Genomic DNA, 24,316 nt, shown 5'->3' on the forward strand with positions numbered 1-24,316 from the left:
TTAAAGAAATATATATTTATACACATATACATATGTAGATCATAAATAATGTAAGAAGAGACAGCTTGACAAAGAAGGTTTTGAAGTCCTGGATTGAGTCCAGGTTCGTTTTTGTATGTTTTCAGAGGCCAAGCACAGTGTCTTAGGGTGAGTTAAATTAATATCCACAGAACTCAGTTTAAGAGTTGAGTGTCTGGCTTAGGAGAGAGATCACGGGGTGTGATTAATGGTTCAGTTAATAAAAAGGAGCCTGGGCTGCAATGATGTGCTCGGTTGCCAGGGCACCCTGTCTCCCGGGCTGTGGTCCCTGCAGGGCACGCTACAGTTCCTAGGCCTTTTTTGTTCACGAGATGGGTTGTCAGCCTCTGAATGGCAGTGTTTCCAGAGTAAGACCCAAACGAACATCCATTTTTCTTCATTGTGAAGTTTGTGGGGTATTTGCGTATGCATCTTGAGACCCCTGGAAAGATGATCCAGTTGGCTGCACAGCATTTGATGTTAAGCTTAGTTTCAAATCAAGGCCAGCTTTCTCTGAATTTGGAAGGCATACTTGCCTGCAAGCAGAGAGGCAGGCCGTTTGCTCTCTGGAGAGCTGCGGCAGCTGTAAGGGTGAGTCTGTGTCTCTTCCCTTTATGATCCTCCTTTTCGCATTTGTTCCTTTATTGTTCTCCCCACTTTCCTACTGGGCCCCACCAATTCACAGGTTGAAGAAAGAAATTTGGGGGTATTGGTAAGTAGCTCACAGTGAGTAGACAAATAATCTAAACAAAGATCTATCTTTATGCTTTTAAAACTCAGTTTTGATTAATTGCGGAAGATGGGAGACAGGCGTGAGCAGTATTATCTGTATGATCACTCCTGGCTCACCCGTCTTTAACAGCTCTATATCGGGACCTCTGTCTTCAGCCTCAACCCTGACCTGCCTTTCCAGATTCACTTCTTTATTCTCCCCCAGATGTTGGTCCCATCTGACAACTTACCATTTTTTGATAAATTTTGTACCCTTTCTGGCCTCTGCTTTATCTTTTTCTAGCTGCTTTTAATTTCCTTTTTTTTATACTTCAGCTGTTCAATCTCAGTGATTAAAAATCATCTTTATCCTTTAAGACTCTGCTCAAATGTTATACAAAAAGTACAAAGAAATCTTCCTTCTGCCTCTTTAGGCCTTTAGTGCTTATCGACTCTCCCTGTTGTTGTACTTGTCTTAGCTTCCTCCCTGGAATATATGCTTCTGGAAGGTGTGAATCATGTCCTGTACATATTTGTGTTTCCTGCAGGGCCTGGGACCATTCTTGTCAGAACTGGCCATTCAGGGAATGGCAGATGACTGCATCCCAGAGCCTGTATGGGGCAGAAGGTCTGGGTAGATACGAGTAGTGAGAGAACGTCCAGGACAGTTGAGCAGTTGATTTCAGGGAAGTATAGGGTGAATGGCAGATACAGGGGCCCACAGGGCGTGGTATGAGGGAGGTTTACTCAGTGAAATGGGTAAAGGTCTCACCTGGGCTTGGTGTCTGAATGCTGAATTTTTGAAAGATCTCAGAGTGGGGTGAGATGGGAACCAGGACTGGGAAAAAACAGGAGTATATGCCAGACACAAAGTTGGTGGGGATGGAGAGGGGTGTGAGGTCAGGACAGAGACCAGTTGGGTGATTAGGTATAAATTAGAGGCTTGGGCAACAAGGAACAAAGTAAGAACTGAGCTCCTCTAATTAGGACATACATTGAAACAGGACCAGGAGTCAGATGACATTGATTTGAACCTGACTTATTACTAAGGTGTTCACCAAGTATCCTTCTGTTTCCCTTCCTTTAGAGGCTAGCCCATTCCTAGTTCAAGGTAAGTGGTTTGGCTTTTTTGTAAAGGGAAAGGAACCTCTCTCTGCCCATAGAAGGTGCTTACTGTATATATTTGCCAAATGAATTCCATTATGATGTTCTGATAATCCCCTCATGGAGAAAATGTTGAACTAAGTTATTCCCTTCTTAGGAATAATTACTAATTTGAATTGATGGAAAATTATCATTTGATTTGTGTTCATCAAATGCTGACATAGTAAAAAGTTGTTCCACGTCAAAACAGATACGTTTTATTTAGTATCTTTTCATATTTTTAATTGCTAGAAGTTTAAAAGAACAATCAAAATGTCAATAATTATTTTAAAAAACATTTAAAGGCCAAGCCAGATGGACCAGAAATACATTGTATATTCATGAACTCAAGAAGAGACACATAGGCAGTTAACCTGGGAAGGTACCACCTTATCAAAGGTCTTGAACACTGTGCTCAGAAGATCGACCTTTCCTCTCCTGTGATGTGATTATAAAGAGTTACTTGTACCTTTATGGTTTCAAGTTTTGTTTTTAATAGGGGTAAAAGCTATAGTGCTTTGATACTTCTTTATTTGGTTCTTAGTTAATGGCAGGTCAGGAACTAGCATCAAAATAGAATCAAGGTTATTATAAAGGGGACCTCAGATATATTTGTTAAAAAAATGTATTAAGTTGAGTTTGGTTTATGAGATGTATGAAGAAATTTAGTTTATATTTGAAAATCCAGACTTAAGCGATCCTATACTATACTTTAAAATTACCAAGAAAAAGTAAGATTACCAAGAAGAAGTGCTATTTCTTTCTTTCTTTTTTTTAAAAAATAGATTCCCCCTTTAGCATCCTCTTTTTCCCCCTTTTAAAATTTAGGATTAAGTTAAATTTATTTGTTTGTCTATCTACTCGTTGATTCAGTTTTTAAGGAAACACCCCCAACACCTTCTACCTGTTTCTAGGTAGGTTTTAACCTTGTTTAAAATCCTTCAACTATTGTCTTGAATAATTATCAATCCCTTAGTCTCCTAACTGCGGTTTGGGCGTTGGTGCTTGCTCTGCTGCGTCCTTAGCTCCTGTCTTCCTGCCCTACTTGTGGTGGCCCCGCTCTCCCTGCGTCAGTCGGGACGTCCCCGTCCTCTGCCCGGCCAGCTCGCACAGTTCCTTCAGACGCACCTCGGTGTTTTCTCTGCAGGGCTGGCCTGGCTGCCAGGCTGCCTGGGCATCCTTCCCATCAGCTCTTGTCCTGGCAGTCCCTGCCACGGCGTCTGGTGGAATACTTGTTTCCTGATATTGTAAAGTCTGTTTCTTTGTCTCCCCTAAGAATAACCTGATGGGTTGGAATTACCTCAGTGCTTTTTGTATTCCCAGCCACTGGTAGACACGTTAGCTGTGGTCAAAAAGTGGCTGAATGAGTTTTGGAGAAGATAAGAAAGCAAGCGGATGGGCGTCTGGGATGGGCCACAGTCACGGCAGAGGGTCTGGGTAGGTGATATTGTCCTTTATCTCCAGTTCCAGCACATTTTTCTCCCTACCCCTGTCCCCCACCTTTGAGTAGCTGTGGCTGTTTATTGAAATGGGATGAAATAAAGACGTGAGAGACTTCACTTTCTTGCAGATTCTTAGGATGTTTTATTTGTGTCCTGGTGTTTGCTGCCTCATTGAAGGCAGGGGTTTAGATGTCTTTGACTAAGCGTGAAGAGTTGATTCATCTCTCTGTTACGTTTTCTAATTCTTTTGCAGTTGTGACTGTCTCTGTCCTCCTTCATAAGCAGAAGGAGTATGATCATGGGGGTCAGGAGGGCAAACCTTGTCTCGTATGGTTTTGGAGGCCTTCTCAAAGCTCTGTGCAAAATACACTTACCTCTGGTCTGCCCTTGTCACTGCAGTGCCAAGATGGCCTCCCACGCGGAGCACCATCCAGTCAGTGACTGTCAGAAGGGCGCCGATCCCTCCACTTGGCTTGGGAAGGGAAAGTTGAAATACGCTAAGATACAAGGAAATACAGGTTTTGCCTCAGTTTTAGATAAAGTTACCATAGTGCCTAGTGCTGAAGAGCAAAGGAGAAGAAATATTAACCAGATCAGTGTAGAGTTCAGAGCCCTGCTGTTTATGCCGAGAGTACAGAACAGCTTCCTCCGTTCTCATTCAGTGTGCATTCGCCAGAACTACCCAAGTTAAGAACAAACATGGCTTCTTGGTGGGGCGGGGGTGGGGAAGGCCTCGCTCACGTGGACCTTGGATGCCTGTGGGAGGCCCGCATGACCTGTCTAGTAGGTAGCTGGTGGTTGCATGTGGCTTGAACACCGCAGAGCAGTCCGGCTGGGGAGCAGCTCTGGGGTCATCAGCGTGGAAGGTGGAAGCAGGTGAGCATGTCTGGGGAAGGTGTGTCAGGGCCTGTCCAGCCTTCCTCACGTAAAAGGGCAGGTTCACTAAAAGGTAAGTAAATACTCAGTGAATCCTGGGAGAAATTAAAAGTTAACTTCTGTGTTGCTGCCTGACTTCAGCTGTAAGTATGACATGTAAGGTATTTCTTGTGAAGACCCAAATAAGGCTGTTTCCATCCTTAATAAATCTGTGCTTTTAAAACCTCTTACTGTTTGCCATTTTTCTAAGATTTTATCAGTTCTTTAGTCAGAGGAATGGACTTCTGCAGAGTCAGAAGGTTTCTGAAAACAAAACTGAAGTAGATGTCAATTATATAATTCCATTTTGAGTGTAAGTCTGTAATCACTATTAATTAGATTTTCAGGTTTTTTTCTATGAGTCCTTTATGTTTAGAGTCTCACGTACAGTCCTAGGTAGCTTCCTCAGCATACCGTGTTTATTATTGCCACTATTAATTTAAAACAGTCATCTTTGTTCTTTGGGTAGTATCTTCATAAAATCATAGTTTCACATGATGAGTGTGCCAGAGAAAGTACATTTGTTTCTAGTGAATGTAAAAGTTTGGCATGATTTGTAGTGTGTGTTCAGAAGAGCAGGAGAGGACTGCATGGCGGTGCAGCAGCAGTGACATGATGGGCGGTGTTGGCTGAGAAAGTCTGCCCCGCAGCCGCCTTGGTCAGCTTCACAGAATCCGTTTAAAGACTTGTGTGGTTCTGTGGTATGAAGAAGAATGTAACAGCGATTGAATTTAGTTCCTCAGAAGGTAAATTTTAAAACATAAAGTATAGCCATGATTTACTTAAGTTTGTTGAGAAATCTTTTTATTAAAAGCTAGGACAGTTTTGTGTGACTGTGAGTCAGTGGCTTTTCCTGCTTGCTTTTTCTCCCTTCTTTCTTAATTTTCTGTTAATTTTCATTGCATTGGAAGTCTGTGCACAGTAAAACGGAGGTCAAGCAGCCAAGAGGTCTAATTCTTCTTCTTCTTTCTGTTTTTGAGGGGCGAGGGTGGGCAGGAGGGGGCAAGGCAGGAGTTTTCATAGAAGTAGAGTAACACATTCAGTTTGTTTTGCTAGACACTGATTGTGTCCTACTAACCTAATTGTCCCTTAGATAGACTCTGTTGTTATGACTGACTCAGGTCGTGAGAATGTCGTGGGGCCCTGGGTGTGGGTCAGTGGAGAAGTACCCTGGCAGGGAGTCCTGCCTTTACCACTGGGCTGTAGGGCTCCTTTCCTTGCCTGGGGTTTAGGAGCGTCAAAGGAAGGAAGTGATAGGACATCTTTTAAAACCACTTCATAGTTTACTGTAAACTAGCCTGGAAAGAAATGAGGGTTTTGGAAGTTCAGGAATAATCAGAATATAGAGCAGTGACTGTGGTAGAGCACATGTGCTAAACAAATGAAGAAACAGCAGTTTATAAGCTTTTTTTAAATAAGGATAAAATATAAAATCTGTGTTAATTCAGAAAAATCTATTAAATTTTTCCTTTATTTAAATAAGTGTTTTTTAGTGATGATTTTTCAGTTAGTGAGTGCTTGTTACAGACAAAAGGCTGTTAAAACAAATGACCTTACAATACATAATTCATACTCATTAAAGTGTTCCCAAGTACTGGCTTGTACTCCATGGGGTCTTATCAGCTTTGTTATGATAGAATTCACTCCTATGAATTATTTAGTACAAGGAATGCTTTTTATAATCAGATTTGGAAGATGGGTCCAAGCTATCTTAGCTCTTTACGTATGTCAGTCTTTTGCCGTGGATGGTTATAGTTCGGCTACCATGCTTTTTTCTGGTGTTAACAGCTGAATGGTTGGCCTAGTGATCACGTGCTTTTGCCAGGCCTTCGTTGTTGCTGTGTGGGTAACTGAATGACATGGCAGAATGATAAGGGACATTTATTGTGTTTGTAACAGCATCCTGTGCCCACAGTTAACCAAAACAAATGGAAAGTGTCAAAAGCTTTTTTGGACAAATTTCTTTGAAAGGGGTGAGTAAGGATCACTTGTTTTTTTTATCCTCATAGGGAAATTCTTCTGTAACGATAAACAGAAGAAATAATACCATCTTTTATTTGTATTGAACTTTAACCCTTTTGAGAAGCAGTAATACTTCATTGTTCCAGGCACTTGTTTCTGGTAGAAAACTCCCCGTATTTTCCACTCAGGGAGAAGAATTTGGGGCCTTGCTGTGTCACCGCAGACTGTGTGCTCATCGTGAGCTTTCCTTCAGAGCAGAGCAATAACTTGTCCTTGATCGTTCAAAAGTGTCAGTAGATGCTCATGTGAATTTGAACTAGTTAGGTCCTGATTGTTAGACCTGTGTTCTTTATAAATTCTTGTTTTCTAAATTTGATTATTTAACAAGTGTTTATTGGACTTTCATATGTACTGGAGGTAAAAAAAAAAAAAAAAGGAAGAGACAGATTCTGCCCTTAAATAGTAATTGCTTGTTGTTATTGGACCTAGTGAGGTATTGGACCTCAAATGCACAGATAATGGAGTCACTAAAATGCCCTGGGACAAATTACTTAAAGGGGTATTTTATAAAGGTTCACCTGAGTATGAAGCAAGGTTGGCCAGGCAGGCAGGCTAGCTGGGAAGGGTGTTTCAGCTAGGATGGCACACTGTGTCAGAGGCGCACAGGCGTGAAAGAGCCTGGCATTTGGAAGAAGTGTCAATGGTTCATTAAGGCCAGAGTATAGGATTTATATGCAAGCCAGCAAGGCTAAGAAAAGTTTCATTCCTTAAAGGGTTTTAGGCAGGAGTGTGACATATGGAGGTTTTCGTTTGAGATTGATCATTATGGTGGGTGTGGAGAGTAGGAATTACATTACCAAAGTCAGGAAGAACAATTAATTGGTTATAATAGCTGCAAGGATCATGAGAGTCCGGGAGAAGCAGAGAGAGGTTTGGGAGGTAGAATTAATGGGAGTTGGGGACTCGTGCAGGTGAGGGAGTCAAAGGGTCTGTGATGGCCTAGGAACTATATGACTGAGTGGCAGTGCCGTTCACTGAGGAGGGAATACAGAGTAGAATGGATTTAAAGTGGTCAAGATTTTAGACGTTTCTGGTTTGGCTAATCAGGCAGAGAGATCCAGCCAGTAGGGTTGGAAATGAGATTCTGGAGCTATTGGTTCATAAATCATCAGTATGTAAGAGGCAGGCTATGTGCCAGATGAAAATGCATAATTATTGATTTAAATAATCAAGGGACTTGCTGTTAAAGGAAACCTGAGCAAGCAAATAAGCAGAATTGCTCATTGATCATCGAGCAAAAGATGTATTTTGTGTGGAAAGGAAAGAAGCAGATAAAATAATTTTCTAATCACGCCCTTTATGGTGGTGATTCAGATTGCTAGCTTGATTTATTCCAAGCAGGTAGTACATTAAGTAGAAGTAAATACATTAACCAATAATTGATAAAAGTAAGTCACTGGAACTTGGATCTTCATCCAAGAAATTGGAAGGGATTAACGTGTTCTCTTTAGTATCACAAAATACTGGAAGTAACGGACCAGTTACTGCAGAGAACAAAGCATGGTGTTGTGGCTAAAACAGTGTATACATAGCCAGATTATTGTTCACGTGTGATTAAAAGGGAGTGACGGTTTCAGGGGTAGAGAAAATGTGTTGCATGTGTGACCTTTAGAAAAAATACTTATAGATGTACTATAGGAGAAAAGTCAAAACTAAGAGTTTGGGAAGGGGCCATCTTTGTACGAAAGCATTGGGAATGAGCACTGGAGCAGATTAGATGTAAAAGCAGGACTAAACAGGTGTTATTCAAGGTTGGAAATAGTACAAAATGCCAGGGATAACTTGGATAGGCTATGGCTATAAAACGTATAATCTCTGGAGATGGAGCATTAGGGGAAAAGTAATGGCATGATCAGTCCTTGGCTAGCCTGGATCGGATTGTGCATCATAAGATGGATTTTACTTTTCCCTTGATAATCAGCCAAAAACTGGTTAATGGAGGACTTAAAAAAACTTGGACGTCACCATTAGTAGAATTTAAAATAGGAGGGGATATATGCTTTCTAAGCAGCTGGACAGGATTAAAGCAAGCAAACATGGTTCATACGGCAAGAGATGAAAAAACAAACCAAACAGGAAGGAAACAAAAAACAAGACTCTAAAAGACAAACACCAGTGAAACAATTTACATTAAATGTGTTTAACGTGTTAAATGTGTTAAATGTATTAAATTTCTGTTTTAAAAGATGGACTCAACCTAAAAAATAATCCTCAACTGTGTCCTGCTTTCAAAAGATACTTAGAACAAAGAAACGTAGAAAGGTTAAAAATAAAAAGGTAGGCTAAGATTTGTAAGGAATACACAACAGAAAACACAGAAGGTTAAGAATAAGAATTCCAGAGTAGAATTGAATGAAAAAAAAGCACTGAAGACAATAAAGGACAGTTTTAAAAAAATTGACTCGCTGTAATCATTAGCAGACCAGTAACTATGAAGAATTGAAGTTATATGAGCTGCCTTCACAACAGACTTCTAAGCTCAGTTTTTATATTTTCACTTCATAAAATTAAATGAATGGGAATCTTCTGATTCATGCTCTTGAGTTAGTATATTCTTAATACCAAAAATTGGACCAAACATTTAAATAAAATATCAACCAAGCTATGTTTAACAGATTACCAGAGTTCTCCAAGAGATTAATGGAAGTTCTGTGGAAGAATTTTGCGGCTAGACAGTTTTGGAAAAATCTGTATAGGGTACCATTTTTGAGGGTCACAGTGCACTTTTTAGCATATTAGGGTCCCCGAGAAGTCTAGCCCAGTATTTGTTTAGCCCAGTATTTTGCAGATACCTTTGATGATGGATCTCTCTCTGTCTCTCTGTTTTGGTTGTGGAATACCAATAACAACTTAAGGGAATCCGGTGTTTTAAAGAACAGAGTTTGGAAAACACTTCTGAATATTGGTGTACATTCTGTAATAAAATTAAGACTAATGGAACAGTTGAAGAGTCATTCATTAATCAAGGAGGGTTTATCTGAGCATATAAAGGTGGTTTAATAGAAAAGATCTAGTTATATGATTCATTACCTTGTTTGGTTCAGTAAGAAAACTTGTATAAGCTTACTAGAGCAGAAAAGCATTTGATATCATTTGATACCTAACCCTTCCTTTTTTTACATTAAAAAAACTTAGAAAATTGGGAATATCGTTTGATATGGAATATGGTCAGTATCATAATTTGTTGCAATTTCATAGTTCGTCCTTATTCTTATCTGCTATATTTTAAGCTCTTTGAGAGAAGGAAATAATAATTAATTTTTACATTTTTTTTGTCACCCAGTCTAATATAGGACCTTGTGTTTTATGCATTCTGTTGCGATTTGTTAATGAAAACATTATTTGGAAGTGTATCCTTATGTAGTTTTTAGATCAAAATGGATTATAGTAAAAAATGATCTTTTTCTTTATGTCAAGTATTTTTTAAGTGTGAAATACATGATTTTTCAAAATGGAAATAGATACTCTTCAGGATGGGCCTCTTTATGTTTGCTTTATTCATTTGCCTAGCAAGCCTTGAATACTTAAGGTGAATTTAAATTTTGTCTAACAGTTAAGTGACAGGGAATTTTATAAAGGTTCTTGAACAGTAAAGGGGTATTATAAATACTGTTTTTAAAAAGGATTATCCTGGCCAGAAGGATTATCCTTGGTAAAGCAGGATGCGTAAGGAAGAATCCTATAATGGCAGAAGTGCTCATTTAGGAAAAGCAAGGGATTTGGGGACCCGAGGCCGGCTCAGAACTTTCCAGGATGTGGTTGGGTTTTGAGCTAAACACAATTTTTCTGTGGTCTTGAGGATTGCATTCCAGCCCATGAAACCCTAGCTGTGAACTGTGGCTTTACAGAGCTTGAGAAAATTTTGTTTGTATGCAGATTTCTGCAGTCTTTCGATTTCCAGGAAGAAGCCACAGTTACTCAGGGCTGTGTGTGTGTGTGTGTGTGTGTGTGTGTGTGTGTGTGTGAGTGAGTGTGTGTGAAGAGACACACAATAGGCTGAACTTAATACTGATTTATAGGAGTCAGGAAATCTGAATTCTATTATTTTCTCCTTGTATGATCTTGGATAAGTCATATAACTTGCCTCTTTGGAGTTTTCTCACCTGTAACCTGGAAATTATTCCCCCCCTCACTCCACTGTGATGTCTTGAGAAGGTGCCTGTGGGAACTTTTTAAAAATTACAGGGCTTCCCCGGTGGCACAGTGGTTAAGAATCCGCCTGCCAGTGCAGGCGACACGGGTTCGAGCCCTGGTTGGGGAAGATCCCTCATGCAGTGGAGCAGCTAAGCCCGTGAGCCACAACTACTGAGCCTGCGCTCTAGAGCCCACAAGCCACAACTACTGAGCCCATGTGCCACAACTACTGAAGCCTGTGTGCCTAGAGCCCGTGCTATGCAACAGGAGAAGCCACCGCAACGAGAAGCCCACACACTGCAACTAGAGAAAGCCTGAGTGTAGCAACGAAGATGCAAGGCAGCCAAAGATAAATAAATAAATAATTTCAAAAAATTACAAAACTGTAAGTGTAAGATGTCAGTAAAGCATATTCATACTCATTTTGCTGGAAGAGGACATATAAACAGAATTTGGAAACCCTAAAAATCATGGCAACAAGGAAACATGAAGATCTTTTTTCTTTTGGATTTTCAGGTGAAAATTAAGCATGCAGTTAAAACTAGTATTTAAAAGCCTTTCTGTTACAGAGGGAAAATTAATAATACAGTTGTGTCATAATTTAGAATCAGTATTTACATTGCTAACATTTTGTTACTTATTCTAAAGTGATTTGTTCAGTGTATACCCTGAAATCTGTTGTTTTAACTGTATAGCTAGATGAAAATATGGCAGAAGAGGTTTGCATGAGCTTTCTTTTCCTTTTAACGGTTTGCTTGAGGAATGGGCAGGCTTTTCTTCACTGGACAGACGGTAAAGGGAGGACACTGAGTGGATTTCCTAAGCTTGCATTTGCTGGACAGTGACAGAGTCAGCGCTAGAATTCATAATTTTTGTTGTTACCATATTTTCTCCCTTTGGCTACAGCATTTTTTTGCTGATAATTATGACTTTGTAATAATATTTGATAATCATAATAATCTTTTAGGAAGATAGTCCAATGGTGTGTGCCTTTTGCTTATTGATTTACAGATTCACAGTAAGAAGACACAGGGAGTATTTTCTATAAGAGGACATACGATTTTTTCTTTGAAACAAATTCTCAGGCTTATTAAATAAATTACATTCATATAGTCATTTACAAATGTGTGAATTAGTAATGGCCTTATAGCTCACACATTTTTCAATGTTGATTCATAATAGGACAAACTGTATAAAGTACTTCATGAAATGATGCTCTAACATGCATTCATAAAATGATTGGGTTTTTTTTTTAATGTAAGAGAAATATCTATATGGGAAAGGTTAAAAGGGGATAAGTTATGAAACTGAGAATGTCATCTATTTTATATGGTTTTTCCCATTAACTTTAAACACATGATAGTTCCCTTGTACCTTGAGGTAAATAATTATAAATTGGAATCTTAGAGCATCACATCATCTTTAAATAATTCAGAAACAGTAACAAACCCAGTAGCATTAACTTAGTTTTTTTTGTGAGGTCAGCTGTGTACTTGAAATGTCATTCTAAGCAAATAAAAACTTTCGCTTCTTGGTATTTTAGATTTCAGATTAATTGGCCACTGACTGTTTCTCAGTAGTGTTTTATTCCGTGAAGACTTTCATGAAGGGATCTTAGGAATGGCTCAGGCATCCTAGGGAGGCTCTTCTCGGGGGCGGGGACTGACCTGCAGCAGCCCAGGGTCCCTGGCTCAGAGGGAACTGCTCCAATTTATGCAACGTGACTTATTTATTTCAGAGGAAATTAGAATTTGGCGGATGTTTGAGACTGGAAGGGACTTTGGAAGTCATGTCCTCCAGTTGTATTTGATATTTTAGGTAACTGAGGCTGAGAGCGTTAAGTGAGACATTACAAAGACCGTGCTTGGTGCAAGTGGGTTAAGTTGTATTCTGCGTATCATATTCAAGTGCTTTTCTTCCACTGTTATTATTTATGTTCATGAGAATCTCCTTGATAACATCACTGAAGAAGTAAACAGAAACAATGAAGTTCTAAACTTGTAGGGTTGTAGGACTCTTACATTTCATTCAGTGCTATAACAGAAGAAATGATTATTTGAGAAATTTCACCTAGATGGTGGACTAATCCACAAGTTGTACTTAAAATATATTTTGTTAACATTTAACAAAATGTTGTAAAGCAAATCAGTTTCTTAAAAATGACACGTGAAAGGGACAGCGCTTTAATTGAAGTAAAGACCTCATTAAACTTTGACAATTAATGAAATAACTACGTTTGTTAGGACACTGGGTTTTATGTTAATATAGCTTTGACATATTAAACAAAATATAGGTAGATGTTCCTCAAGTTTACCTCTGTTTGATGGAAGTAAAGAGTGAAATCATCAAAAGGTGGGCAACAGGGAGAAGTCTGTATCAGGACAGCAGATTAGTCAACTTCTAGGTAGTTGACTGTAATGGACATTTTTGATGGCAAAACTGTAAATCCCAGGAGATACAGAGATGTGCATAATTTGATTGCCAACTTTCAGTTAGGAAGGTGTTCTTGGACATACATTAATAATGGTTTTGCCATTCTTGAGTTTTCTCTTTTGTTTAAATATTAAATAATAAGTAGGTCTATTTGGCCTCTGTTTCCAAGCAGACAGGCTTGTTTTAATCTCTTAGGCTTTGACCTGGAGAGGCAACAGTTGTGAATAAGTGTGTGTGTGTGTGTGTGTGTGTGTGTGTGTGTAAGAGAGAGAGATGGACTTGTGTTTGCCTGCTTTCTTATTACAGCCTAAGATTCTGATTGTGGATTATGACTTGGTTTTCTGGTTGGTATTCTTGCTGCCCCGCCTGCAGTTTTGATTTCTGTATGTATTACAAGTAGTTAAATAATATGAAAAAAACATGCAGGGATTTTAGGGTTATTTTTTGAAAATACTACTTCTGTTTTTAAATTTGAGAAACTGACTTTTAAAACCACTGTTCCTTGTTCCATGCTATCTACTTAGGGACTTAAACACACTTATTGTTTTGATAAAATAGAATCCAGCTGATAAGCAGTGGTTATTCACTGTACCTTGTGAAGGCGTATTGTGGAAGAACTGTGCTGGATATGATGGGAGATTCAGAGGAATCTGCTACAGCCTTTGTCACCAAGGATTTTATAACCCTGACCGATGGTGTCATTGACAATGTGAGGAAGGCCCTTAGTGCCTGTAGAGCGCACCATAGTGTCAGGCTACTGCAGGGACATCAACGGACAGGGGGTCTCCTGGGGTTTGGGTGGACTCCCCCGAGGCCCCAGGGAAGCAGAGGGGTGTGTGCTGGGCTGTGACTGGAAGCTGTTGCGGTAGGCGAAATTAGGGTTTCTAAAGGTCAAAAATGGGCCAGTTTGGCAAAAAGAGTGCGACATGAGGCTCTGATTCATTCTGTCTATGGCTGCCAAAGTGGTATTTGTAAAATGGAAAACTAGCTCTAACTCTTCGTCTGAGAACCAGCCAGTCTTCCGAGTCTGCGTTGAGTAGCCTGAAACTTGAGCCTTCCCTTGACTTTCCATCGGCTGCATCTCTGGCAGCTGCTTCTGAGGCCTCTTCACTGGGATGTGAGCTCTTCAATGGAAGGCTCCCTTTGTTGTTCATCTTTTTATCCTTAGTACCTGCCTGCTTCAGAGAAGGAAGTCAGTACATTGCTGTTGAATAAATAGGGACCTGCAGTTCCAGGCTAAGGAATTTGGACTTTATTCTAAAAATGGTGGAGAACAATTAGAAATTTTTAAGCAGAACGATGATATAGTGAAGGTATTCTAGGATGATGAATGCAACTGATTATTATGATGCTAGCTAGCCTTCTCAACATTATACTCTGAAATGCTTCTGACTTATGGTAAATACACATTTGTAGTCCTAGACACTTGTGGTAGTTAATTGATGGAACAAATCCCTGCTGCTTTTCTTATTTTACTCTAAATTAGCATTTAGAGTCAGTTTTAACCACTGCTTTTTAAGTTCACCAAAACAAAGCAGGATTAGGTAGGCTTTATTTTTTCATTCATTTGGCAAATACTTGAATGTCTGCTTTGTGCCCATTGTGTTCTAAGCATTGGGGGACACATAGCGTGTGATTCCAGTAAGCAAAAATCACTCCTAGGGTGGTTCAAAAATCGTGTGAAGAGAACATAAATAGAAACATTTTCCTTTTCTCTGTTTCATATTTTTCTAAAGGACATCAGAAATCTGGGAGTGTAGGAACCTCCTCTGGACTTCCTTGGACATTGTGTGTATTGGTGATACCTGGACCATTTAACAGTTTGATGCTTAATTAACAATAACTTTCAAGTGATTTAATAATGAGATATGCACATGCCAGATTTTAGTTCTTAGGAAATGTATCAGTGTTACTGGTGCTTAGTACTCATTGATTACTCACAATATACGATGTGCTCTAACAGAAAGCAAAGTTTTGACTTTATTCACTGGGCAGTTTTCACAAATGGTAAATACAATATAAATAAATGTGCATAGTATTTCACTTACTTAGGCATCGGAGTCCTTTATAATAATCTATGACTTTAAGTGCCCCCTTTGAAGGAGTGGATGAATAAGCACTGTAGAGGTCTGAACTTCATTTCTTCAGTTGATAGGCTTGACTTTTTTCCCGTCAGCCTATTTGACTGAGAGACAGTTTTTACATGGCTTTATTGGAAAATTCATATATATAATAATTTCAATTTTAAATAGTCAAACTGCTTATATATTCATAAAACTTCCATTATTTTTCTAGATCATTCAAAAATTTAGAAGATTTGTGACTAATGGTTGACTTAAGGATTCTTAAGTGAAATTTGGGTTTGTGTTGACAGCAGTTTTACCAACTTTAGAACACATACACACAACAGAACACGATGTCAGCAGTAATAACAAGATTATCCTTATCTCCACTAATATAGTGACAAAATATTCTAAGCCAAAATAGAACGTTACTGGTGGTTTGGGGAAAGTCCAGTGACAATACGCTTTTGAAAGGTACTAGGAAAATCCGTATTAAAAACAATGTCTTCACTGTTCTATTTTCAACATACAAACAAGCACGCCTGTGAAGACCGGGGTGTGTTAATGGGGGTGCCCACTTCTCCTCTCTGAGGCGTTTCTTTTACTTAGCAGGAAGAGAGAAGCTTTTTGCTTAGTGATTCTGTATTTTAACTTAGTTCTGTCATGAATGGGAACTGTGTCCATCAGTTGAGATAAGCCAGGTTTTCTGGCGGATATTTTGTTTTAAACAGGTGTTATTGGTGATTGCCTCATTTTATGTATGGTTCAGCTTTGTGAAACTACTTAAGACATAAAATTTTCACTTCATACTCCTCTGGGAGGGAGGAAATGAATTCTCCCAATTCAGAATGTTCCTTGGTAAAGCTTTCTTGATGGGTCTATTAAAGTCTTGTTCTGAATTATAGAACTAAGAATCTCATTCCTTTTTTTAAAAAAAAATTAATTAATTAATTAATCTTGGCTGCATTGGGTCTTCGTTGCTGCGCGGGCTTTCTCTAGTTGTGGCGAGCGGGGGCTTCTCATTGTGGTAGCTTCTCTTGTTGCAGAGCACAGGCTCTAGGCACGCGGGCTCGGTAGTTGAGGCGCACGGGCTTAGATGCTCCGCAGCATGTGGGATCTTCCCAGCCCAGGGCTAGAACCCGTGTCTCCTGCATTGGCAGGCGGAAGAATCTCATTCCTTGAATTATGTGATCTGATATTAAAACAGTAGAAGTGTAAGAAATGTGGTGTCTTGACATATTGAAGGTTGCAAGCACCTCTGACCATCCATGAAGTGGAGCCTTTCTGTATGTAATGAGTATGAGGGACAGACAGAACCCAGACAGAACACCTCCCATGTGGAGGGGCACTGCCTGGAATTCCTTCTCTGTCCCCTTTCTTCCCCTTCTTTCACCCCCTCATTAAATGAACTCCCGCTTATCCTTGAGGCCTCAGTGGGAAGAGTTCCTTGACAGCCCCCTCCCCCGTTTCCCCCAAACTCTGGTATATGCTCCTTTATCACCTTGCCTTTTTCACCTGTCAAACTAGCCATCACAGGGACCCTTTCTAACTAGATTGCAGGCTCCCTGAGGGCAGCGTCTGTGTCCGTTCTGTGCAGGATATACGCCCAGTGCCTAGTGTAGCACCTGCATATAATAGGCCCTTAATAAGCAGTGTTAATGTGGTGACGACGGAGATATAAAGGTACTCAGAAATACTTAATCAGTGTCAGTGAGGATCTGTGTCAGCGGAACTGGGTGAAACACATCTAGTCAATCTGAAAATAATAGAGGAAAAAGTCGGTGTGATATGTGGACTGCCCAAAATTGAAAAAGTCATATTACGTTAGATTAGATTTATAATCATACTGACTTGCTTCATCTTGTGGATTTAAACGAACCGGAAAATAAATTGACCAGGGCCTTCCTCTCAATCAGCTGCACTTGTTTTTTATTTCTACCCTAACTACGCAGCTGTCTGTGCATCCCTTGTGCTCAGTTGACGGCTAAATTGTCTTCCTAACAACTAATCTTGGGTTTGTAGCACATGTGACTGTGCCTTGCCTTACTGATCAGGTTCTCCTCAAAAGTTCAACATTGTGTCTGATTTCCATGTTTCCTTTCTTGGAACAGGTAGCTCTAGGGTCTCAGGGATTTGGAAACTATTTTTGTTATTGTTTACTGCTTGCGTAGTGACCTTTTGATAGCTGCTGAGTTGTGGGAATAGGTTTGATAGTATAAATATAACAGGAGCATATCTCAAAGAGATTTTTTTCTTTTTTTTTAAATGTTCTTTTCCTTAATTATGTCCAAACTGATTTAAACGTTAAAAACAATTATTCTGAATTTTTCTCACACCAATGAGAGTGTTGAACTGAGTACAGAACATACGTGTGAGCAATACACACTGAAGTATAAGTTAATTTATGTGTATGGTTTTTCTTGTAATCTTAAAAATTGAGACCAGTGCATTTGTGGTAACTGTGAAGTGTCACCCACGGAACCAGCCTTAGAAAGCGGTAAATTGTGGAATTTGCTAAGGAAACAGATATCTTCTTCAGGGAGTCTGAATTATGGTTGTTTTTCTGCACATTGTATGATACATGCTTAAGGTTTAACTACAGATTGGTGAGGGAATGATGAGGGATGAAAGGGTCCAGAGGGGGGAGAAAGGTAGTCTTGTTACTTGTTTCAATAGAAGCAATATTGGCATAAAAAATTATGTATAAATATATAAAGCTGGGTTTTGTGAAAAGAAAGGACTCGTTCAGTTTGATTGGTGATTGGTTGCTGGTCGTCTTCCAGATAACTTGTCATTTCTGTTTCAATTTCCTGAGGCCATACCGTTGGGTGCATACTGAAATATTGAACGTGAAAATGAAAATCTATAAATCATTTTCTTTGTTAAAACATGTACGCAGAATCTTGGCCCTAGAAGATGACCTTATGAGAGAATTTATGCTGCGATTCTTTAACGAGCTAGAAGATTTATGTCACTGGATCACCTTTCTAATGGTCATTTTATTTAAACTTATGGTCAGTATGTTTAGAACAGTAAACTGATTAATGGAAATTATTTTTATATGTGAAAGGATGTATTTGAAATTATTTCCATAGCTATTGAAATATTATCTTTCTTCTTAGTTTTCTGTTTAGTAATGAACTCAGATGTCAAGGCATATTGGGTGTGTGTTTGGTGAAATAGAACATTAAATCCATCGAAGTTAATATTCTGATTTGTTGAACTCCCTCTTACCTTTACAGTTTCCTTTAAAGGTGTGAAATGCCAAGATACTGTGTGAAGAACAGGTGGTTGTTGTTTTATCCTGTTTCTAGTATTGTTATTTGCTGGCTGTCATGCAGGCCCAAAAGGAGTCGGTGCTAAGACTAGAATAAACGACAAAGCGAGCAAGAAGCTTGGCCTGCTCCGACTCTGAGGGAGCTGAAAGTGGATGGGGAGACGTGATTAGAGCCCAGCGGTTCATGAGAGCACAGCCACCAGCCGGAGCGCCAGCATAGCCGCGTTGGTGCTTCTGCCCACGGGTCCCAGGGAGGAGGAGAGGGGCCTGGGTGGTTGCTGTGCTTGCATTGCGTTCCGGCTCGTAGCTCCGGACCCCAGGGCTGTCATTTGAAATAGACATTTGAAAATTTTGCTGTTTTTGGTTAATTATGATGTAATTAATCCCTGATTGTATGAACCAATATCTTCGATTAGTTATATTTAAAGCACAATTGAGAGAAGTAGTTACTTGCATCTTTCAAGTTAAAAGGACTAAGGATTCCTCCTGAGTGGAGTGAGCAGTCGTAGGACGCTGCTGAGTAGGCTGTCATAGCTGTCAGGTGGATGTTAGGTTGCACTTTGCATTGTTAATACTGCTTTTGGTTTTTATAACCTCTGGTTGAAAATTCTTTCCAGGGAACAATTTTTATATAGAATTTCAGTCTGGGAGAAAACATCTCATGACTCACAGACCTCTTTGAACTTTCAGACTAATGTTAAAGGCTTTTAAGATGAAGGCAGATTTTGTTTCAGAATATTTCAAAATATTTATTCTTTTGGGACCAACAACTTAAAATTATTTTATTCATTCCTTCAGGGGCTGCATTCTTCTTAGTATTATGCTCAGAATAGCTTCTAAGCTCGGATGATACACTTTCAAAAATTCGAAAAGGTAACTACTCGGTTAAACAGCATTTAGTCGATTTTAAGAAGTTGTTAGAATGAATAAGCAATTTGTATATTAACTGATTTAAAAGTTAAACTTCACTTTAGTTTCACTGATTAAAAAAAAAGAGGGGAAGAGTATCATTATTTTGTGTTTACTTAAATTATTTGATTTGTATTGCTGTATAAACTAATATGTTAATTTAAGAATACAACACTGTATTAGACAGGGTTCTCCAGAGAAACAGAACCAAGAGGATACACATACAACACACACACACACACACACACACACACACACACACACACACACACCTCTCTGTATATGTGGTTACCTTAACCTGTGCAACTAGCCGTGTATCCAGCTGTATACATACATACACACATCAGATACACATGTATAAAGAGATTTGTGGTAAGGAATCTGCTCACGCGATTCCAGAGGCTGGGGTGCCCCCAGATCCGCCACCTGCAAGCTGGAGACCCAGGAAAGCTGGTGATGCAGTTCTACTCCAAGTCCAAAGGCCCCAAAACCAGGAGAAGTGGTGGTGTAAGTTGTAATGCAGTTACGAAGGCCTGAGGGCTAGGAGTGCCAGTGGTGTGAGACCCAGGCCAAGGGCAGGAGAAAACCAACATTCCAGCTCAGCAGTCGTCCAGAGAGAGAGTTCCCCCTTGCTCCGCCTTTTTGTGGCATTCAGGCCCTTGATGGATTGGATGCTGCTCCCCCATGTGGGGAGGGCAGGCTGCTTAACTCAGTCCTCTGATTCCAATGCCTGTTTCATCTGGAAACACTCTCACAGAAGCTCAGAAATCATGTTTAACCAAATATCTGGGCACCCCATGACCCAGTCAACTTGACACATAAAGTGAACCATTCCAAACACCACGGATAATTCTTTCCTATGCTCTTAGTCATACTATTTCCAGAAGTGCTTGTACTGTACTTGAATCAGATGAGACAGAGGAAAATGTTTTGATGAAAATATTACTTTAGCCTTAAGTTTCCTTTTCCTGAAGATGCATAAAAAATAGCCAGGGATCCCTCTCGCCCACCCCCAGTACTGTCAGAGTTGACGTCCAAATCCACTGTGAAACTTAGGAATTGGGTCCGTTTCAGTGTTGTCGTCTGGGAGCATACTGTCATGTCTCAGTCAGTTGCAATAGACAGACTCTTGAGACTCCTCTAAGTTTCAACATACCTCCATCTTCCTAAGTCAGAGTATTCTGGTATTTTCTCCCAAGACAGGCAAACCAACTCAAACTGTCAGAGTGGTGGTGTTTTTATACCATTATTTTTCTTTAATGCTTTTTAAATGACTTAAGCTTTAACAAAATGTATATTTATTGAGTTTGCTATTTTATGGAATGCTAGAATTAAAACATGGTTTTTCTAAATGAATAATTATCAATTATACATTTAGAAATTTAGTATTTTTTTCTAGAAATGTTTTGTTTTGTTCTGTATTTCCACCATTTATTAGAAAATTGGCCCAAGAAGAGAATGACTATTTTATTTCCAACAAGTGAGATTTGTTAGAATATTGACTTTTCTAAATCAGTGAAAGATTTTTGCTGTGTTTTCTATTGAACAGTAAAGGGGTAGTCATAAATTTTATATAGTATTTATCATTTTTATATTTTTAAAATGTGTTTAAAAACAAGTCGTAACAGAGATCAAGTTTAACAGAGATCACTTCTGTTTTAACTCAGTGGATTAGGAACCCTCAAACTGGGAAACTAGCACATGGAGGGGTCCTAGGCTGTTATTCCCCTGGGAACGGGTCTTTTGGCAGAAGTGAAATGCTCTTTCCAACATGCCCTGAGCATTCTTGTGTGTGTCTTTTGGGCACGTAGGAGGGGAATTGGGAGGTCCTAGGGACATTGTCCTCCAAATATTCCCACCTACAGTATATGAGCGTTCTAGTTGCTCCATATCTTGGTTGAATTTTGCCAGAATTTAAAGTTTTTAGCCTCTCCAATGGATATGAAATAGTACCCTGTTGTTAGTTTAATTTGCCTATCTCTGATCTTAAAATGCTGAGATTGAATATTTTTTCAAATGCTCTTCTGAAAATTACTTGTTCATGTCTTTGCCAATTAAAAAAATTGGATTGTCTTGTTTATTGAGCTCTTCACAAACCCTAGATATTAGGTCTGTGTTGGTTATATGTATTACGAATATTTTTTTCCTGGTCTATGAATTTTCTGCACTTTTTCAGTTGTCTCCCTTGATGAACGAACATCATCGAGCTTATCAGTGTTTCATAGTTGCATCGTTTATCCTGAAGTATATTTCCTTCTACTTTGATGTCATGAAGATACTTGTCTATTTTCCTCAAAAGTTTTACTTTTCACATTTAGGTTTCTAGCCCACTGTGTGTAGTGGAAGGTGGTGGTCCCCTACTTAAGTATGTACACATGTAGTGCCTGTTCCGTCACATATAAAGTTTTCATACGGGAGTAGTTCTGTTTCTGGGCTGTAGTTCTGCTCTGCTGGTCTTTGTTTTTTCCTGCTTCAGTTACACTTTCAGTAAGTCTTGATCTCTGTTTGGGAAAAGCCCTTTGCCTTGGTGGTGTTTCTCAAAAATTTCTTGGCTATTTTTGGCTCCTTTTTCTTTCATAATTCAGAATTAGTTTCATAGACATAACAAATACACAACACATTTTTTCAGGAATTTGTCCATTTCATCTAAGGTTTTAGATTTACTGAGAAAAATTATCATTATTTTTGTATTCTTTCCCCCTGACACTTCTTATTCTTCTGGATTTGTAGTTATTCGTATATTTTTATTATCTTTCTTTTCACTTTCCTTTTTTCTCGATCAATCTTGCCATAGGTTTGTCTATTTTTATTAATTTTTTTTTTTTTTTAAGAACCAGCTTTTGGTCTTGTGGAGTATTACTGTCTTTATTTTCTATTTCATTTATTCCTGCTCTTTTTAAGTTATTGGTATGACTTGGAATTTTATTGGATGTGGGGCAGACAGGGCTGAATGAAGGATTACTCCATGGTTTCCACTGTAGGGACGAAGTGGATGGTAGTGTTTAAGGGTTGAAGTGAAAATAGTTGGAATCAGTTCGTGGGGAAGTCATTGAGTTCACTTTTGTATAGCAGGCTTGCAGTGGAGATGCTTAGAGGAGAAGCTGGACCTGAAGTAGTCATTTTGGTATTTGCTTATTGATAGAGATAGTCAGTGGAGAAGAGTGGGAAGAGGGAAAGACAAAATGCTTGTAGGTCAGTGGGAAGCTTTCCTGGTACAGCAATACCACCACCATCCCTATTTCCATTTAGTTTAAAAACCTCTATACTTCCAAGAATAGTTGTGCGTACATTTGCAGTAATGTACTAATATTTGCAGATTCCACAAATATTTCCACATGTTTATTTCCACAAACGCCCCTATGTCACATCTCAGAGCCCCATTTCTTCCCAGTCTGGATCCTGACCTCGGAATAGCAGTCTCAGCAGAACTGATGATCTGCTACCTCGACAGTTAGTCTTGGGCCCAATCTTTGGCCCTTTCTGCTGACTGCAGACGATGAAAGGGGCCGTCTTAACTTTTCATGTGACCTCAGATCACTCTCAGTTTTCATCCCCTACCATTCGCTGACGACCCCAGCAACAGCTGATTCCATAGTTCTTGCAAGTCACTACTTCCCATCAGCCTCTCATCAGGTGGGATTACTCCACCTGCCAGTAAATTTCCTTCAGCTGGTATTGCGTCCCACTGCATGACTAGTGAAAGTTTTAACCATCGCACTATTACTCATGCGAGGGGCTGTCTGTGCTTCACCTGTCGCCTGTGATCCAGGTGCAGAATCCCATCTTTGAGACTGCTTTCTGGACCACTCCTACTGGCAACTGCCATTGGCCAAATTCTTCAAAAAACAGACTCTGAGATCTGCATGTGTGGCCTTTTTTTTTTTTTTTTCTGTATAATGCTTTTGGGAACAACACCTGGGAGGAAGCAGGATGGTCAGTGGAGGTACTTAATTGCAGTGTGCTTGCAGCAGAGGCTTCAGCCAATCCCACAGGAACGTTCCAGGGCTGGACTGGCCCTTCGGGATGGTCCCAGGTTGATGGAGGAGTCTGGACCTTTGTATGACCGTCTGTGGAGGCAGCTGCCTCGAGAGGAGCTCAGGTGTGAGCCCTCAGCAGCCGTCACTCCTGCAGCTCGAGGGACCAGCTCCTGACCTGGAGGGTGACCTGGAGGCTTTTAGACTCTCTTCTTTCCAGTGCACGCATTTCATACCACTGATATTAATTAGTTAATTGTGTGGTTTAACTCTTTTCTTTACCTACTGCTTTTTTGTTTTTTCCTCTGCTAGTTCTGTTTGCTGCTGAGAGAGGTGTTTTAAAACCTCCAACTCTTGATTGTAGAATTGTGTGGGGTTTTTTTCCTTCTAGTTTTATCAATTTTTTGCTTAATAGATTCAGGCTGTGTTATTCAAATATAGGATTGTTGTGCCTTGTTGAATTGTACCTTTCATTTTTATAAGATATTCCTCCTTTTAATAATGCTTTTTGTCTTTAAAAGCTACTTTGTCTAATCTAAATAGAGTTACACCAGCTTTCTTTTTGGCCATTGTCATGTAGTATTTCTTTTTCATTCTTCTAATAAATCTTTTTGTGTTCTGTATATGACGTATCTTACAGACAATTCAGAATTTGTGAGTGTCTGGTCTGATCAGTTTTGTCTTATAATTGGAGCTAATAGTTCATTCATTTACATTTAAATGCCATTACTGAAATAGTTGGATTTAAGCCTATCATTTTATTATTTATTTTCTACTCTTCCAGCTGGTCTTTGTTGCTCTTTTGCCTTCTTTCTTGACTGCTTTGTCAATCATTCCATTGTTGTTGTTGCTGTTTCACCCCTGCCCCATTACCTTGCTAATTATACTCTTTCAGTGCTCTGTTGAAGAATGCCAGGGAGATTTCAATGCATCTCTGACCTCTTAGAGTCAGCATTAAATTAGAACTTTTATCACTTCATGGGCAGTGCATTGCTTCTTTTTATAGATATCAGTTTTCTGGTGAAATTCTCTGTATTTTCAACTAATTTACAGAGCATATTAATCATTATTTTAAGGTTTTTTTCTAAAATCTGTTTCACTTTTGGGACTCTTTCTGTTATCCATTCCCCACCCCCTTGTTTTTTAGGTTGTATGTCTGGTTTCTTGGCCAGCCTGGTGATTTTTATTGCACAGCAGATCATAGAGGCCCTGAATGGTGTCACCTTCTCCAGAGAGGATTTGGTTTTCTTCTGGAAGGCGGTCACCTTTCACCTT

The 24,316-nt window shown here is 39.4% G+C and overlaps 1 protein-coding gene across 19 annotated transcripts in view; it reads left to right on the forward strand.

Moving 5' to 3' along the window:
- NEK7 (NIMA related kinase 7) overlaps positions 1 to 24,316 on the forward strand; it is a 295,992-nt gene that overhangs the window by 153,166 nt on the left and 118,510 nt on the right. Inside the window, exon 1 of one of the 19 annotated variants that reach the window (XM_049703828.1) lies at positions 1,672 to 1,840. The exons of 16 other annotated variants lie outside the window; for them this stretch is intronic. The gene's annotated coding sequence lies outside the window, so the exon portion shown is untranslated. Of the gene's footprint in view, positions 1 to 1,671; positions 1,841 to 19,007; positions 19,032 to 24,316 lie in introns of those variants that run through there. 2 more of the 19 variants (XM_049703803.1, XM_049703806.1) reach the window with 2 other exon arrangements.

This window comes from Orcinus orca, chromosome 1, assembly GCF_937001465.1.
Source record: "Orcinus orca chromosome 1, mOrcOrc1.1, whole genome shotgun sequence".
NCBI classification, from domain to species: Eukaryota; Metazoa; Chordata; class Mammalia; order Artiodactyla; family Delphinidae; genus Orcinus; species Orcinus orca.